Source organism: Sylvia atricapilla, chromosome 4 (assembly GCF_009819655.1).
Source record: "Sylvia atricapilla isolate bSylAtr1 chromosome 4, bSylAtr1.pri, whole genome shotgun sequence".
NCBI lineage: Eukaryota > Metazoa > Chordata > Aves > Passeriformes > Sylviidae > Sylvia > Sylvia atricapilla.
In genome coordinates this window covers 44,116,585-44,135,263 of record NC_089143.1, presented here as the reverse complement: position 1 = coordinate 44,135,263, position 18,679 = coordinate 44,116,585, and the positions used below count along the sequence as shown (strand labels likewise).

Here is an 18,679-nt window from a genome sequence, read left to right as displayed (position 1 = left end):
TTGTCCCTGTATCAACTGTCCAGGGAAACAACATTAGTGCCCAGTAAGCAAGAAACAAGTTGCAACTTGCGACTTAGGCAAGGCGGCTGCTGCTGCAGCCGTGCACGTGGCCTGGGAGGAATTTTGTTGCTCAGCTCCATCTAGTGGCACTGGCTTCGGGAGGACGGCGGTGGCCGTCGGAGGGACGCGGCCCGTGGGGACGGTGGGTGTCCGACAGGTGTGTTTAATTACAGCTCTTCTCCCTTCCGGTAGACGCATGCATTAGCATGTATATCACTGTGAATCTGTGTTGTAATACATACACAAAAGGGGAAGAAGAGTCGAAATGATGCAGAACCAACAAAATTGAGCTCGAAGCTGCTCTGTGTAGTCCTTTGTTTTCCTGTTAGTCTTCTGCTTTCTTTAGGGGATGTTTTCCTCAGTAACTGCATCGTGTCTCACTCAGAAGATGAGCTCTGGGACCACTACTGGGTGTGCCTGCATGTCACTTCATGAGACAGGTCCTCAATCCTGAGCTAAACTGCTCCCTGAAATGCAGTATATAATATTGTAAAAGGAGCAGTGAGGTATGACAGCAACTACAGCAAGCATGATCCAAAGTAGCAGTGTGGGTCAGGAATCTGTTGGGGAATGTTTGGGCTGGGTCTCAGCTTCAGCCCCAGAAGGAGCTCAGCCAGCAAGCCTGGATGGAGTCACAAAATGCCATTTTTTTCCTGGCCCAGGATAGGCTAGGCTTCAGTGAACCTTGGAAAGTCAATTCAGCTTCAGGAGCCAGAATGAATAAGATTCATGTCAATCTGTTGGCAGGTTGTAACATTTTTCCTTTCTGTATTTCCCATGGCAACTTAATGTAGGAGAACCAGAAAGTGAGAGTGACTCAAAGGAGTGGAGAAGGGCTAATGCCAAAATCAGCATGATTGTGAAAAGCCTATTTGCATTTTTCCCCGGGGATGCTTGTTTTTAATATAGAGAGGTGCTAAAACTAAAGATATATGCTTATAATGACATGGGTTTTCTTAATGACATCCTCAAAGAGGAATTTCTTGGACATACTACTTCATTTGGAGATTGGAGTGAATAGCAGGGATTCACACTCTGCACTTTGCTGAGTAGAGGCACATTTGGAGCAGCTTCCTGAGTCCTCAAGATCAACAAATCCATATGAAAGCAATGCTCAGCTTTTACATGCTGCAGAACATTTCAACTTCAAAGTGCTTTGCACACATTAACTCATCTGAGAGGCGTTCCGTCATGAAACTGTTATGCCTTTGTTTTTTTGTACCATGCTATTATTATATATATATTAACCTGGTGCCTAGAGGCCCAACTGAGCTCAGGGCTCTGCCATTCATAGACAGAATAAGAAAACAGCTTCTCTATGTATGAGCTCACGATCTAAAAGAGTAGCAATGGATGGGAAAGGAGACAGAATTACTGTGAAGTGAAGTACCTCTTGTGTCGGTCAGCCAGCAGCTCACAGGCCACAGGCTTTACGAGTTCGAGGCCAGCATGCAATCCATTGGCTTCTGTGCTTCCTGTTAATGTCAAAGTTGGCAACACAGCTCGACAGCCATTTTACCTCCAGATCTGAACAGGCTAATACAGTCAAAATTGTGTGCAATGCCCTCTCAACTAGTCTTCTGCTTGAGTCCTTTCTTGTCCCTTAACCCAAACCAAGCCTTATTCTTATTGAAATCATTCTTTACACACCAACTGCCCCCTGCCCCAGTTACATTGTCCGCTGTTTGTGACCTCAGCTGGATAACTCACATGTCTAATTTACAGGGTTGTGTATGCATACACACGTGCTGAAGTGGAGATAATGTCAAGTCCGGCATTTCTCAGCTACAGGTTACCATTGTACCTGCACTGCTAAGTCTTGGCAGTTTGGCCACAGAGCAAATGTACAAGTTTGTGAAATCTAGAATGGTGTTCGGAGAGCTTTTCTCACAGCTCAGATAGTTAATTTGTTCAATGCTTTGAAACTACAAAAGAACAGAAAAATAGCAAATATTACTACCAGAATTTAAAGAGTTTGCGCGTGCCAGTGAGGGGCAGTCCCATGAATCCAAAGTAAATTCAGAAATGGGCATGTAAAGTGCTAGAAGCCTGCGCAACCTGGAGCATCTCGGGAGGAAGGAAAAGAAAAAAAAGAAAAAAAAGAAAATAAAAAGAAAATACAAGAAAGCTGCAAATACAAAAAATTGGTTGCAAACCATATGTTGCAAATAGTACCTCAGGAGTCAATAGGTACATGAGTGTATGTCCAGATGTCAAGTATTTAACTGCATGTAAGTTTAGTTACTTGATGCCAGAACCCTTGAAACACAGGGACCATTAGCTTCCCCAAGAATAATTCAGTGGGAAATCAGCCCTGAGGACCAGGTGGGTCCTAAGAATTTACTATGGACACTGAAGACCTTCCTGTGGGATTTGACAGTGGCTACAAGTTCTGTAGCAGATGTCTGGAGGATGGCTTCAGGATGGTCTGGAAAGGCTGGCCTTTCAAACTACTTAGGAAGACACTTTCCTCCTAGAATAATTTCTAGTGTGTTTTAGAGTATTATTTTAATATCCCTTTCACTGCTGTTTAATTCAGATTATATTTCATTCTCCTCTCTCCTGCCTTGTACAAGGAGATATACTTGTATAAGTCTTTCTGGGGCAGAGGCTTATTTTGCTTTTATGTGCCTAACATAATAAGGCCCCACCTTGAGGGGCCCTAGGCACTCTCCTAATAAATGAGCTGAATTAATTGCACGTTTGTCTCCTTTAACCATGTGGGAGGAATAATGCTTGTGGACCTTTATCTTCTGTTGTCAGTTTTCCAAAGTTTGCTTTGGATGTTCATGACAATTCAGGCATGTGCCATAGAACTTGCCCATGCAATCTATCTTGGTGAAGAGCTTCATTCCTGTGGCTTTTCTGGGACTTGACACCAATTTTTAAAGTAATCTTCCCGTCTGGTAACTCAAGTTCTTGTGACAGCTCTCTGGACCTCTGATCAGTTTTACACTGGCTTGATAATAGCAGTCAGGAATGGACAAACAGCAAATACACAAATCATCTAAATTGTGGAGAAGCAAATAAATAAATACTTGTAAAGATTTTGCTTCATCTTCACTTTGACTTTATGTAATTTATCACCTTTCAACGTGCCTGCACTTTTTAATTACTGCAACCCTTCCATCATTTTTGTAATTAAAAAATAGCCAATTATATGACAGTCTTGATTGGCTAATAGTTGTAGCAAAATGTACACGTGTGTAAGTAAGGATGATTGTTCTTTCTTGTTTGTTTTTGTAATATTCGCCTTTCAGATCTCTAGGTTATATAATTGTTCCCTTTGGCTTGAGATCAAGTTTTCACATTAACGATGGCTCTGCTGTAGTGCACTGAGGAGTTGACATACAGCTAATCCACCTGACAGGCTCTGGCTTCTCATTCCTTAAAAGCATGCGGCTGGAGGATTTTGATATTAGAATGGCACTGTCAGTCATGTATTAAGTGAAATCAAGGTCCCAATCTCCATCTCTAAACCAGCGCTAGGAATAACAAGTTCAGTGCTGGAATGCAGCGCTACTACTCTTGCACATGGGCTTGCAGATATGCAGGAATCTCAGCTTCCTCTGCCTAGCGGGGGTATAATTACATGCTTAGCAACTCAGAGAGTCAGACATGTATAAAACCCAAACCCATCTTTTGTTTTCCCTGAAGTAATCATAATGAGAAAAAACCTTTTTGAGCTCTTCTCTTATGGATGTAGGACATAGGATATTTTGTTCTACCTCCAGAAACATCCTACCAATGAGGTTTCCATGACTCAGTTTGTGACTTGCTCTTGCCTAACGTGAGACAGTATCCAGCAGACCTTCTATCAGACTGCAACACTGAAGTGGCAACCAAACAAACAAGAGATGGCAAGGTGGGAAGTACTTTTTAAGGAGTGTTAAACTGAGATGAAAAATCAGCTGAAATGTACACTTTTCTCAAATGTGTCTTAATACAATATTTAACTGTAAGGATGTGACTAGGTTGTGCCCTCAAGTATTTGCAGGAATGCAGGCTGAGGTCCACCCACACAGCCCACCAAGCAAGGTTTCATGTGGGTACAAGGTATGTGTGCCCATTAACAGTAATTTGCAAGGGAGAGACCTGATAAACAGCTCCTTTGCCAGTTGTTGTTGGGTCATTGACCCAGTAAGCCAATAGAAAAGTAGCTCTTCAAAAAGTGCTCCTTAGATACCACAGTAGATGTCCCTTCAGATGGATGAGGGCAGGCTGCCCTAGAGCATGTTATTGCTTTCCCTCTTCAGAAGGAAGATGCCTGCAGAGTTCAAAAGGCAAGTATTAAACAGAAATGCTAAGAAAACCGCTATTTTCAGGATTTAGAAAGAGGATTCTAAAAAGCCTAAGGCTTTGCGAAGGCCTGAGGAAAACAATGCATTTAGATTATCAAATCACTTTGCAAGTAACCAAAAACGCCCTGTAAAAAAATTGCAGGATGTACAACACAAAGCAACTGTGAAACATTGAGACGCTGTCTTCCCTGACAATAACGATCAGTTCATTTCTATCAAAACAAGACACGAACAAAACTATGCCAAAGTGATATTGTAGCATGAGATGATGGAAGTATATAGAGGTAGAGAGAGATAAGGGGAGGAAGGGTTTGGCTTGCTGGTGCTGCAGGTGGGGAAGCAGTACAGGGACTTAGGATACTCCAGGAAGAGACTGAGCAAGGGGTGTGCTTTTTGGGTAGAAAAGACAGAGAACAGGAGCCAATTCAGACCAAGTTTGAAGTCTGCAGGTTAGTCATTATTAGAATTTATAGTTCAGTTTTTTCAGATGTTGAGAGTCAAGAGGTTGACACATTACATTAAACACTGAGTTAGTTCACCTACTGTAAGGAGCAGCTCTGTAATACAAAAAACCCCACACATGCTTTCATTTAACTCATTATATCACTTCAGTGGTTGAAAGAGGCAATGCATCCAAGCATATCTGAAGATATTACTGCATCTTTTTGTTGCACTCACTTCAGTGTGGTCCTACTACTAAGCTTTGGCAGCAATTCTTAGAAAAAAAATGCATTTAAAAAAAAACTATACATCGAATTTGCAGGCCTAGCTCTCACAGCTGAGGGCAGAGGAGGGGCTGCCTTAGATTTTTTTTTTTTTTTTGTCAAAGTTGGGTTAAGCGCTAGAACTAGAAGAAAAACGTTTTCCCGCAGCGAATTTTTGCTCAGAATGAGCAAACAGAATTTCCCCAAATGAATTTCTGACAGAAAGGAAAGCTGAGAAAACTGGTTTTGGCTGCTCTGTGCTCAGCCACACGTAACCCCGCAGCCTGCGCCTGCCCTGGGCGACCCTCAGGGGCGGCTGCAGCCTCGGCCATGAGCAAGGCCACGGAAAGCCGCCAGAGCCGCCCGCCCGGCCTCCCGCTAGACATGCCACTGACGGAGCTCTTGGGAGGACACTCGGGAGGTTCTTTTTTTCCTCCTGCTCGTTAAGGGGAAAGCCTGGCCAATTGCTGAATTAGCGAAGGGGGTGTGGCAGTGTGCTGCAGCCGAGCTCTATTCCAGCTGGCCCTGGGCTTTGCTCCCGGAGTGTAAAGGCCCCCGGATGCGATGTTGCCGGCCCTTTGGGGCGGTGCTGTGAGGGAAAATGCTGCTTTATGCGGCCCCGGGCGGCGGCCCTCAGCCCGCCCCTCACGGCCCGGCCGCCGCTGGGGGGCGCCAGACGCTGGGCGGCGGGCGCGCGGCCGAGGGCCATTCCCTGGCGGCCGTGCCGTGTGAATTCCCCTGAATTCCCGAATTTTCCGTGAGAGGGGGGGAGTGAGAGGCACACGTAGGGCATGGCACAGGCAGTGTAGCAGACTAAGAGATGAGGCTGGGGTTGGGAGCCGTTTAAAGTCTGTGTTAGAGCTACTTATCGCGTGGGTGATGTGCGTGTCCCCGGGGGTTCAAGTATCTGCTTGGAAACGAAAGTTTGTCTTTCATGATGCATTAAGAAATGGTCATGCCTGCTCACCAACCTGCTTAAAGGTACGTGGAGCGAGGAAAGTAAAGAAACCTGAGATTTGCTGGTGGAGGAGGATGAATTTTAGCGTCCTCTTGGTGACTAATACAAGATCTCAGTACTGTGAGCAAGACCGAGACCATGCCACTTCTGAAGTAAACTACAGGTGAGCACCACAGGCTGAGAAACTGGTGCTTTGGGCAGAATTTCAATTATCCCCCCCCCCCCCCCCCCCCCCCCCCCCCCCCCCCCCCCCCCCTTAGTCTGAAGAGTCAGAATAAAGCTTCTATTCTCCATTAAGAGATCCAGTCTTGATTTGGAAGCACCAAGCAAAGATGAAAAAACTTCCCTGGGTTCCTTGCTGTTTTGGTTAATCACCTCGTAGATCACACCTTTGTCTGATTTCACAAATTAGTTTTCTTGGCTTGAACTACAGAGTTTTTCTGATGTGTGTATCTCTACTGTGTTAAAGATCTCTCTAATTTAATTTTCTCCTTTTGAAGCATTTATATACTGTAACTGATTCATAGTCTTCCTTTTGATAGCCCAAACAGCTGGACCTCCATAGGCATCTCCTGCAAAGTACTTTCTTGAGCTCTCACCTTTTCTTTGTGGTGCTTAATACCTCTGCCCAATTTCTTAATCAAAGATCTGAGAAACAAGCTCATCTACCACTGATGCCTTCCCCTGCAGCACAGTGCAAAAACAGGGACTGTGCTGCACACTCATTTTGTTCCTTCAGATGTGTCTGTAGTGTCTTCATTTTATCTTTAAAATTCTTTTCAAGTCCTTTGCTTTTAGAATATGATGTTGTCCTGCAAGGCTTGTGCTTGTTATTCTAACATTTATTGTATTGTGTTTGCTTGAGTGCTATGTATTACTGAACTGAATTTTGCCAGTCTTGGGATAGTTAACATGCATGTATGTGTATGTGTCAGGGGTACAAACATGTGTGCTAGGTATGGTTTTATTTCATAGGAGAGGGAGGAAAAAGACCTTTTTTTTAATGGGCTGTGTACCCAGAATGAAACCCTGCAGAGTCCCACTAGAAACTTGCTCAGCTGATAATATTTCCCCAGTATCTTTGTGAGTTTGCCACGTTAGCCATTTTTCAGTGCACGTGTTATGCTTTCATTGTTGCAGGGTAAGTGCCACATTTCAAAGTGCCGTGCCCTGCAGCTCTGTGTCAAGCGCTCTGTGGAAGTTGTTGCACTTTCACGATAATCATTGCTAATCAATCCCCCAGTCTCAGAGCATGCAATCAGGTTTGTGAGCCGGTGTCTATTCTCCATATAATCAGACAGGCCAGCCCTACTTATGTTCTCATCCTTTCATTCTTTATTGATTGCATTGCATGGGTTTTGCCATTATCTTGCCATGCACTGAGGGTTATAATTACTGATGTCAACCCAATCTCCTCTTTAGTGAGTATCAGTACAATGCTACAGTCTCCTGGCACGTTCCCAGTTGTTTGAAGGGGAATCTCTTCTCAGTGTAATCAGAAGAGGTATGAAATTAGATACTGCTGCAGCCCCTAAGTCTCATGAGCAGCTTGATGCCAAAGGCCTGGATAAATGAAAAGTAATCATGACACTGATACTGCTCTGATTTGTTGATCCACGAGAACATCTTGTGTCTTTAAACCTCTATTTGACCTTCATGTTCTGTAAATTTTATACTCCTTAAATCTGTAGTCTGGAAGGGTAAATACTGTACTCTTTCTATGGCAATGCATTTTGCATAATCCCTAGCAGGTATTGAAACTCCATTTTCATTCTTACCAGTGCATTTTATTTTCTTCATATGGACAATGAAGAGTAACTGAGGGACTGTCTGTATCATTTTACCAGACTCTAATCTTTAACTGGGTTGTAACCAATTAATCTGGCTAGGAACAGACACAGTTATCAGAGCAAACAGCCATCTGTTCATATCCTCCCTTTTAGCAACTGCACAAATAGTCTGAAAGATGTAGGGCAGGAAAGAGAATGGACAGATAAACTGGTCTCCAGAATGATCCTCCAAAGAATCTTATCTTTCTTTCCAGGAGAAAGGGATATGAATTAGATCTTCAAATCACATTTGTAAAGAGGAGTTTCATAAGTAAATTCCTTCTGCTTTGCCTGATTCTCTGCAATTTGAGTTGTACCTTTTGCTAACTGGGAAATTTCTGTTTCAGTGGTGAGCACTGTTTGCCATTGCCAAGCCCTACAGATAGGTTCAGGCAGCCATCTTAGATTTCACAGTATGGCTTAGCCCTATCCTTTAATACCTATTAAAACAATATGAGAGTTTTGGAAGATCAAAGATTCACACATTCACACACAAAATAGAGAGTTAATTAGAGAGGGTTTTTTGGGGGGTTGTTTGTTTTTTAATTAGTTTGTGTTCTTTTTTTTAGATCTAAATTATCAAAAATACTTTTTAAAAAATTTATTTTTAAAAATTTGGAATTATATTGCTAAACTTAGGAGATTACATATGTGCTTAGTCTCCTGAGGTGTGCACCAGGGTGGTTTGTAGTGGTGACTGTACTTGTGCATATACCTAGAAGTTTGGAATATTAGTTAAAACCTTACTGACTATAGACAGCAATTTCATTGATTGAAATGGAAGGTCACTTAGCTATTGGTCCCCATAATGTGGTTGTTGAACAAGAGAGGGGGGTCTGATTTCAGTCATATTGGTAATTTTGGGGGTTTTCATTAATTCTGTGATACATGTGACTTTCGTGCTCATGAAAAAGAGAAGTGTTTTGCATTACAGGTGCTTTGTGAACTTAAAAGAATAAGCTTGTTCCGCATCCTCCCTGATTTTCCTGTTATTCCAGTCCTACTTTAAGTCCTTCCCTGAAGCACAGACTCAGCAGCATGTTGGATGCAGGGCTGTGTAGTGACATCAGTCAATTGCATGTGCGTCAGAGGTCTGAAATGCAATATGAGCTATTAAGTGAAGCTCCTGGCTAAATTTGTAGCTGCTCCTGATCTGTAGAACTGTAGCTGTTTCCTCTGGTGGTGATGTCCCTTTGGTTTTGCACCCACACTCCAGGCCTGCTGCTGTCACTACTCTGCATGGGGTGCCTGTGGTGCTGGCTCTGCTCTGTCACAGGGTACAAAGCCGGTGTGCCCAGCTGTGTGCAATGAAGGGATAATGGGCAACGTTGAAATGTTGCCACAAGGAAAGTTCCATTATGACATGGAAAAAAAAGTCATTCCCATGGGGGTAGCAGAGCACTGGAAACAGAGCCAGAAATGTGATCGCTCAATCCATGTTGGACCTCAAGTGGGCAAGGCCCAGGATCTCAATATCTACCATGGACTTACCCCTGTGTGAAAAACCTTTTAACTAGATGACCTCCTATTGTTTTCAGTCAAAATTTTATTTTTTTGGATGATTCTTCTGCAGTCATTTGTACCCATTCCTCATACCAATGTTCATTCTGGCTCTCTGGATGATAGAAGTCATGTTTTCACCACAAGATGATTAAGAAGTGTCCTTATGTTTGTCTCTGAAAATTACCCCTTTTTTTCAGGCTTCTTATATTGGTGGCTACACCTGGGAAGTCATTCCAATTCCCAGACTAGCTGGGTTCTTGTCTACTTTCCCAGGTGTGGGTTAAAGCCTTCGGCTGGGATACAAGCTCCAGGGCATAAGGAATTAACAGTGGTCATTAAAAGGGGTGATTTTGAACTAACGGGTGTGTTCTTCACTAATGTGAATCTCCCATTTACTTCAAATTACAGTAGTTAAGATCCAAACAGTAAATATTACTTTAAGGTACTGAAGCAATAGCTGCATTTCTGGCTTCCTTGCTGAGAGTTAGTGGTTTAGGTAATTGGGTTCATTGCTATTTGGAGCATAATCAGCAAGCATTCATTCTCCATACAGCCAGCATATAAAATTTGCAAGAGCTGCATACCGTGCATGCTCAATCAGTGTAAATCATTTAGCAGCCTGCATAATGGATGTCTGGCTTTTGGACTAAAAAATCCGCTTGATACTACAGGCAAATGAGTAATGAACAAGTCTTCCAGTTTTTATATGAAATTATTATATCCACAAGAGACTCTGAAAGCTGAAGAGATTTTTAGCTTTCCAGACAGCAAAGGGGAAGATGAAATGCAGTTACAGTATTTTCATTTTTTCTGAGTATTTTTATTCAGTACCAAGATGGCTTTTTTGTTCACTTAATAATCATTACTGACATAGCCCCGCTCAAATCGCTTGAGGTTTTGGAGGGTATTCTTCTGTTCAGTGAGGGTTCATGGTAGTGATGAACAGATGCAATCAGCTCTGTCTTGAAAGTACGTTTGCAGCAGTGTTTTAATAGCTGCAGACTCCTCCCTGCCTGAACCGGAAGCTGGTGGATCTCCTCAGTGCTTGAGGAGCAGTGTACAGTTGCTGTGGGAGTCAGAGCCTCGCTAATAATTCAGCAGAGATTTCCTGAGATTAAACTATCAGTTAGAGTATGGCCCTCATTTAGACAACTGACATCAGAGCAGGAGTCTGTTGGCCGAGTATCAGCAGCTGCAGGGGAAGCAGATTATGAGTTTCCTCCTTGCCAGTGGATGTCATACCCCTAAACCTTTTCACTCAATATCTGCCAGTCAGCAAATGCTTTGAGCAGTAAAGCGTAGATTTGAGCTCACTTTCACTCCTTCCTTGAATAGCTCCTGTGTAATAGGAGAGGAAACATTGCCTCCTTCCATTGTATACCCTTCCTATTGCTTTCAAAGTCAGAACATTAAGGAATCAGCAGGAAAATCAAATATCTTGCAACTTCTTATTTGAAATGAGACCTTGTTGAGCCCATCTTCAGACAAAACCTCTCCTCTCTATAAATTATTTTCTGGGAATTTTGTCTTGACTCTCAGAAAATTTTCTTCTATTGACATTTTTCCATTCTCTCTACCATGCTTGTTTGTGCACTCATTCCACAGATGAAATAGGCACATCTTTGTAAGCATGACCTTTAGCTGGTTTGCTGCAGAGAATAAAATGCCACGGGTCAAATTCACTGATTCTTAGGGTTTGCCTGGGTTGCCTTGTTAAGCAGGATTTGGCCCTGTAAGTCCTAGAGAAAAAGGGGTTAATTTTTGTACGACATTTCAATTGCAGGTCTGAGGTGGTTATTTTTTGGTTGGTTGATTGGATAAGGCTTTTTTGTTGTTGTTGTTTTACTTTGTGGACTTTAAAGCAAAAAGCACTGATCAGTGGGTTTGAGTTGTCGTGGAAGAGCCTGGGAAACTCTTATCAGTCTCATTAAAATAAGAGAAGAGGGAAGAGGCTGTCTAGGGTTTTAAAATGTATGTACTAATACTCTGCACTAGCTTCCAGTCCAGAGTCTCCAAGTGCTCCATAATGATAGAGAACTAGCACTACCTGCTGCATCAGGAAAGGAATCTTGCTCCCATAGAAAAATGCAGTTATGGAAATCTGTCTTTTTAATGCTGCCACAAAAGGATAAAGCACTTTGCAAAGATCTGGTCTCCCCAGACTCACAGTTCTAGCTCCAAGTAAGATAAGGGAGAACAATTGCTCATAGATGCAAAAAGAGGAGGAGGAATAAGAGAACGTGGATTAGAGATCAAAGCTGTAACATTTTCTAAGTGGTAATGTGAGAACCTTCTCTGGGTCATGGATCTTTTAAGTTTGATTTGTCTTTTCTTCCTGACTAGCAAATAGTGCTCTCTGTGCGTAATTCTATTTCTCTTTTCTTCCCTCACCTCTTTTCTTATACCTAGAAATCCCTGCTGCAGCTCAGGGTGATGTGAGCTAGCTACTTACCTGCTGTACAGAATCAGGATAAAAAAGGCCTGAAAAGGTGATGAGTGGTTTGTGCGAATCTCACTAAACCTAGCCTCTGATTCAGTTGTTCTTCAGTGCTAAAGGAAATAATTTCTCGTTTACAGGGACAGTCTTGAGGTGATGATCAGACTCAAAGCTGCCCTTTGGAATAAAAGTAAGGTTTGTCCCTAGGACATAATGTTTACACAGTGGCTTCAAAAAGCCATCGTGGGATGGCTGGTTGTGGCATCTGTACATACTGAGGTGTCATCAGTATCTCAGCCCTGTCTTGCATTGTGCTATAGCTTCAAAGCACTGAGCAACAACAAATGTGAAAGACTTCAGGGAGCTAGTTAAACTCAGCAAAGTGTGTTAAAAATGGAGGAAGCAAAGTCTCTGGTAAGACAATTAATTAGATTTACAACTAGCCATGTTTCTTTCATTCTTTTTCCAGATGGGGAACAAAGAGATGACACAGACTTTAATTCCAGAAAAAGTCACTCTCCAGTGAGAGAAATAAGGTCTCCCCAAACTTTGCTGGTGACAGAAGCCAAGAAAGGGTAATTGATGAACCATCACACAGATGTTTACAGAGCTGTTAAGATTTATGTGTGAAGACTGCTCAACCCTGAAAATGCAGTGTTTTCGGTAAGGAAGAAACTGACAGGTCCGTGAGAGACAACCTTTTCAGTTTCTCTTCCTGTCAGTGTAATCCTTCAGACCTGAGAGCAAACTGCACATTACCCACCTGCAGTTCTTGAGTGATACAGTGCTCATTGCAATGGACTAGGCTAGTTTTTCCTGTGTGATTTTTTTTTTGTTTTGTTTTTTTTGTTAAAAGTAGCATGTCCAAGTCTAGGACTGGACTGATACAGAAAGATAAAGTCACCATGTACATGTATAACAGAGTCCTGGAATTTAAATATTTTGGTGTTGAGTGTGTTTGTGTTGGTTAATTTAATGTCTTGTTCCTATGTGTTTGAGATGGATGGCACTGCCAGGGACTCTGGTTCTGACCTAGAAGAATAGTCAGCATGAACTGTTGAATATCAGGCACTACATCTAAGGCATATTTATGACTTTTCTCCTCTGAAGGCATTAAAGGCCTTGAAAGAACAATTTGTGTGGAGTCTTCAAGGAAAAGGTAATACAATAAAATGCTGTTTTACTTCCTATAAGCATGGAGGGAAAAAGGGAAGAAGAATGTAAAATTTTTAGGATATTGGAGAGAGACACAGTTGATACAGTCTCAGTGTTTTAAATTAGTCTGGTGCTAAATTTGTACCACCTAAGTAAGGAAAAAGATATTATCTGTACTGGAGAAGAAAAGTAAGCAAGTCTTTATTTAAAATTTAATCAAATTTAGACTTTAGTCAATTTCTACAAAGTAGTTACATACCTACTAAATCACTTTAATTCTTGACAGATAATGTCATACTGAAGAAAATATAGTGGGATTGTAATTTGGTTTAGGGGTAATGTACTTTGTGGGAAACCAGATTATTAGGATAATTTTTCTACTTGACTTAACCTGTTACCCTGTGTGGTTCCCGTCATTAGACTGTGACAGTCCAGACTGCCTCATTGGCTTGAAATCTTTGTTCCACCTGAAATGTGCCTTGCTCTTGTACCTCCCTTTGCTAAGATATCTGATGGCTATTTATTTGCAGTCCTTTCCCTTCCTTAGACAAAATCAGACTTTTGAAGTGGAGGGAAAGCTTCCTGATGTTATGCCATTATCCCAGTATTTAATGACACATGGCCATCTTGAGACAATTTGTTATTTCTATACTGCTTTTTAAGGTCACTGCTTAACCAAGTAAGCAAATACATGAATTGAGTAGATGTTCTGACACCCAGTTTTCAGTATTCATAAATTATCAGAGGACAGGTCCAAATCTGTCTGAAAAACTCACTGAGATTAATTGTGAAGATGAAGCACATCTTGCTATGTAGTATGGTATTACACAGTACAAGCCAAAGCATACAAGTAGTATGAAGTATGGTATTACACAGTACAAGCCAAAGCAAGGCGACGTGCAGAGTTAGGCAGGGCTCTTACATCAGCACTGAAACTGCCCACAGTGCAAGTGAGAGCACTTGCTGAGAAAGCACCATTATGCAAATATTTTTGTTCTTGCACACAGTTCGCAGTTTCTTACTCAAGTCATCCCTAGGACATTAATTTAAAAGAAAAAGTGTGACCCAGTTTTGGGGGGATCTTAATCTTTAGCTTTTTTAGATTGCTTGCAGGTGATGCTTCTGTTCAGATCTCCTATAATGTCACACTGGCTGCACACCTTGTGCAGCTGATGGCCTGAGGTCAACTACTCTATCTACTTTCAAGTCAGCTTTGATTGTTTTTATTATCCTGGAAATGGACTGCTGAATGGAGGGGGATTTTCCTCTGTGCAGAGCAGTGGGTTGCATTTGGATGTTAATAACATGTTCTAATAAATTTGAAGGCAGGGGTTGAATAGCTAAAAATGTGGTAGAAGCCTCAGTAATATTTTTTAGCTGCTGCGGAATTCATACAGGCAAGGACCTCTGGCTGTATGGATCTGGGTAGGGGCCAAGATAAATTTTTACTTATAGGCTGTGTACTACCTCTCACTCTTTCTGTTTTAGTCTCTTTTATTTATTTTCTTTATTGAAAGTTAAGAAGTCTCACTTATTTTGTAATACTGAATGCAGATTTCTTGAACCAAAACCTGCATATTGACTAGTTTTATGAGAAATCTGGTACATAAAGTAATTAACAATTAAACTGACAACTCAAATAGAGAACTTCTCCTGGCATGAAGGCATAATGCAAATGTTAATAGCTTTTCTTTCAAAAGCAGTGCTCTCTTAAAGCCATAACAGGGAATAAATGTGACTGGGGATACTTGAGTAGGGAAGAATTCCGAAAGTGAGACCTGAATTCAGCTTAAAAGGCTCTATGCTATTTGTGGTAAAGGACCTGGATACGTGACAGCTGAGCATTGCTCCCATGGCCCTTCAGGGTGAAAATTTCTGCCTCTAATGCTTGTACTTGGGCCACTGTATAAATCGGCAGGTCTTTCCCCTGCATGTATCATTACAACATGCAAATAAGTGCCTATAGGATGGGAGTTTACAGAATGCTGTGAATGAATGATTTTTGTCTGAGCTGCTAATGCAGCTCTTTCTGTAGGGTGACTGGTTGGATTGTAAGCCTTTTGAAACAAATAATGTTTTCTTGTGTAAGAGGCTCCAGTGTCCTTCAAGGCCCCATGGTCCTGTTGAATGTGTAACCTACAACATGCAGTTTGGCTGTTTTTGTGGCAACGTCACACATGGAATTAGGATTTGGTGCTGAAGGGGAAGAAGTAGGCGAAACAGTAATGTCTAACTTTGTACATGTGATCTACTTTAGCTACTGATGATGTGATAAACAAGAGAAAAATACATGAAGAAATATTTCTTCCTCTTTGTCTATAAATGTATATAACACACTAGATATATTTCTGCATGCTTTTAAAAAATTCTCTGCAGCACTCTCTCCTTTGTGTGCATATAGGGTTATGCATTAAGATGAAATTAATCCCTCATTTTGGAATGCTCAGGCTCAACGTTTGCCACAGCTTTGCTCTAAGAAAGGGATTCAGACGTGATCTCTACCAAAGAATGGCAGATTGTTGGCACAATCTTTTTCCATTTGTTTCTGCAACTGAAACAGTTAATAAATCAATCATGCATTATTACTGGATTAGGAATCGCACTCCCAAATGCTACTAGCTGTTTTCACTCTTTCTCCTGATGATTACCTTTAAATCCTATCAAGGGACAAGATTCCTTTTGCCTTGCCTGGCATTAGCACCCTAGTGACCTACAGGCAAAGTCAATAGTCACTAAACTAGCTCTTTGTCGTGGTGGAAGAACAGACTGCCTTAACCATATCCACTGTTTCTTAAGAAAGATTTGGTTTCTCCTGTCAGTGCCTGCATTTCTTATTTTTCCCTTTGTTTAATTTTTTTCTGCCTCAGCCAGTCTGAAGCTGAACAGAAGGAAGTTTGCCACAATGAATCACTCAAGAGTCTGTTGTGGGGTCTCACAGAATGGAAGAGTTTTGCAAGGCTGAAGACTGCAGAGGAGCTGGAACCAAGAAAATGAGAAGAAGGTAGGTACTTAAATTCTTTCTTTCTGGTTAATTAAGCTTATTTACCTCTTGTCTGCAGCTGAGTGTCATCTGTAAACCTGCCTGTTCCTCTTGGTTTGAAGGCAGAGAAATAGCACTGGAGACAGGTCATAAATTGATGAGAGAATTCATGGTCTGTGAACTCTCCTTGCTAGCAGTTTCATAGGAAAGTTACTTAAAATTGCATGTTGGACATATAAAATAGTACAACACCTTTTTCATGTGTTTTGAAATGCTCACCAATGAAATGGCTTAACTCAGCAGTGACTCCTTATTTTGCCTCATAAGCTACTTTGTGTTTGTTTTCAGGGCATTTGTTTCATTATCACTGGGATCCATTTACAGAAGCACTGGGGTATGTTGTATGCAAAAAATTTCAAAAAGTAAGATTATACTTAAGTTACCATGTACTTCATTTTTAGGGAACCTGAAACATATAGACACTAAAATATTTTGAATTGTAATGAATATTCTTACAGTTTCATTATGCTTTACTGCATGGAAGATTCATGTTAATATATGTGTAAAATATTTTTCTTACAGCCTTGTAGGATTTTTTTGCTAACCTGTTACTAGACATGAAGGATGGTCTGAAGATCTAAACTATTCTTAGTATGCAGACAAAGATAACAGGATATAAAGTGAAAGGTGTTAGCAGTGCTTAAACTCTCCCTTGAACCTTGAATGATGCGTGATTCTGCAAGTAACTTCTTCAAGTGCCTCCCAGTAAATACGCAGCCACAGTATGCTTGCAGCACTGTACTTTCTGATATTATCAACATAGTTATCTTCTGGGGTGAATGGTTAGATAAAGGAATGGGCTGGCATTCAGATCAGGGCTCACTGTGTCTTAAGTGTCAGACTGTTTCATTCAGAACTCTTATTTCCTCGATTCACCGAAATTTTAGTTTATAGAGTTTCTTTTCTAGAAACTGCAAACAGAAATGGTGGACAAGGAATTGTGCATCGGGGTTAATGTGATAAAGCAAAGACCAATGGAACTTGACAAGAAAGAGCAGTTAAATGTTTGAGCATTGAATTGAAAAGTAAGAGAAAGCTTTTCCAGTCAGCTCAAATAATTTTTTTCTATGCATAAGGAGGGCAATATTGTGAAAAAACAAAATCTGGGAGGCACCCAGACTGAAAGCAAATTTTAGTCCCTATCAAGAACTTCCTTAGATGATGACCTAAGTGGGCCAACTTTCTACCATTTAGTCCTCCACCCTCACCTAATACTTATTCCTCTGTGGACAGTCTCAGCTCACAAGGGTGGATTGAAAATTCAGGTTATGGGCTCATCATTGTGCATGGAGTATTTTGCTGGCTTTCAAAACACCTCTTCCCTTTCTGTTTTTCCAACAATGTTTTTCTGGCTGCTTAAAGCTCTGCTTCATGATGTGTTCACTGGCAGACTTGCTGCCTGTCTATGACTGTTGGAGTTCCAGCCCAGCAAACCATGCCCATGGTCCCCACTGTTGTCATGCCAAGCACAAAACATGATGCAGAAGCCAGAGGGCTCACATGACGTTTCTCTAATGCTCTGGGTTGCTTTTCTTGCAGACTCAGAACACTTACTCACTTACTATGTGACATTTTATTTGTTCTCATTGGGTTTCAGCTTCTCCTCAAATAGGGTAATGAAATTTTGCTTGCTGTATAAAAAATGTGGAGGAAATGCAATGCAAGTGCAAATATGACTATACAGCAGCTAATTGTGAAATGATGTGACTGTTTTAGATGAAACATGATTAAGAACATTGAGGGGTTTTAAGATAATACTCAGTCCTTTAAAGCTATGAAACCCTGTAGTGTTCAGGGCCTAATTGTAGCATATCACTACCTTACACTTTTCTTTTTAAAAAGAAATTAGATGTGCTGTGTAAACATTAGCATCTAAACTTAATATGGTATGCAAACTTGGTGTGTAAGGAAAGGTTATTCAGAGAATAGTACACTCTAAGCTCTGTGGCCTAAATTCTAAATTCAGTTCCTGCCTTTTTTTTTTTTTTTTTAATCATCTTGGGCAAGGTGCTTTGTCAACAAGATCTCTCTTTACAGAGGAGGCATTGCAATGAGGAGTACATGAGGGACAGTGAGCTGTCTCAGTGCTGCTCTGATGGGAACCATATAAGTACCTACAGTAGTCACCTGCTCTCCCTGCAGCAGACCCTGCGATGAGGAAGGCGGCCTCATATTTGTAATATTGCAGCATTGTGGGTTGGTTCTCAGGCTAGTATTCAGTGGGCAACATCCTATAGGAAATCATGTGTCCACAAAGAGACAAATTTGAAATGCTGGGATTTGACAAATATTGCCATCCTGGAGAAAGACACAGTGCTTCCATCTTGTGGTGTGAACTCCATTATTTTTCTTCACTGTCAGTATTGCCTTTGGATACTGGAATCTTGAGCCATGACTAGGTTTTAGAGGTGCTGTTGTAATACAAGCAGTACTGCTACCACTAAGCAGCTTGCTTTTTTAATAGTGGTCTTCACAGCAAAACGCCAAACCCATGTTAATTAAAGGAGGTTGGGGGATGTGGAATTATTTCAGTTAGACCAGGACAGCAGCCCTCTGTCCAGAAAAACAGCTTTAAGCAAAACTCTGCTTGAGCAAGTTCAATCCTGCTCATTAAGACCAAGTGTTAAGACCACAGCCAGCTCCTAAACTGCCTCTTCTACTGGTTACTGTTGTCTGAAGGGCTGCTCTGCTT

The 18,679-nt window shown here is 41.4% G+C and overlaps 1 protein-coding gene across 1 annotated transcript in view; it reads left to right on the top strand.

Moving 5' to 3' along the window:
* Positions 1-12,301: 12,301 nt before the first annotated feature.
* TRIM2 (tripartite motif containing 2) overlaps positions 12,302-18,679 on the top strand; it is a 112,158-nt gene continuing 105,780 nt past the window's right edge. The window contains exons 1-2 of the mRNA XM_066317685.1: positions 12,302-12,367; positions 15,815-15,948. The gene's annotated coding sequence lies outside the window, so the exon portion shown is untranslated. The remainder of the gene's footprint in view (positions 12,368-15,814; positions 15,949-18,679) is intronic.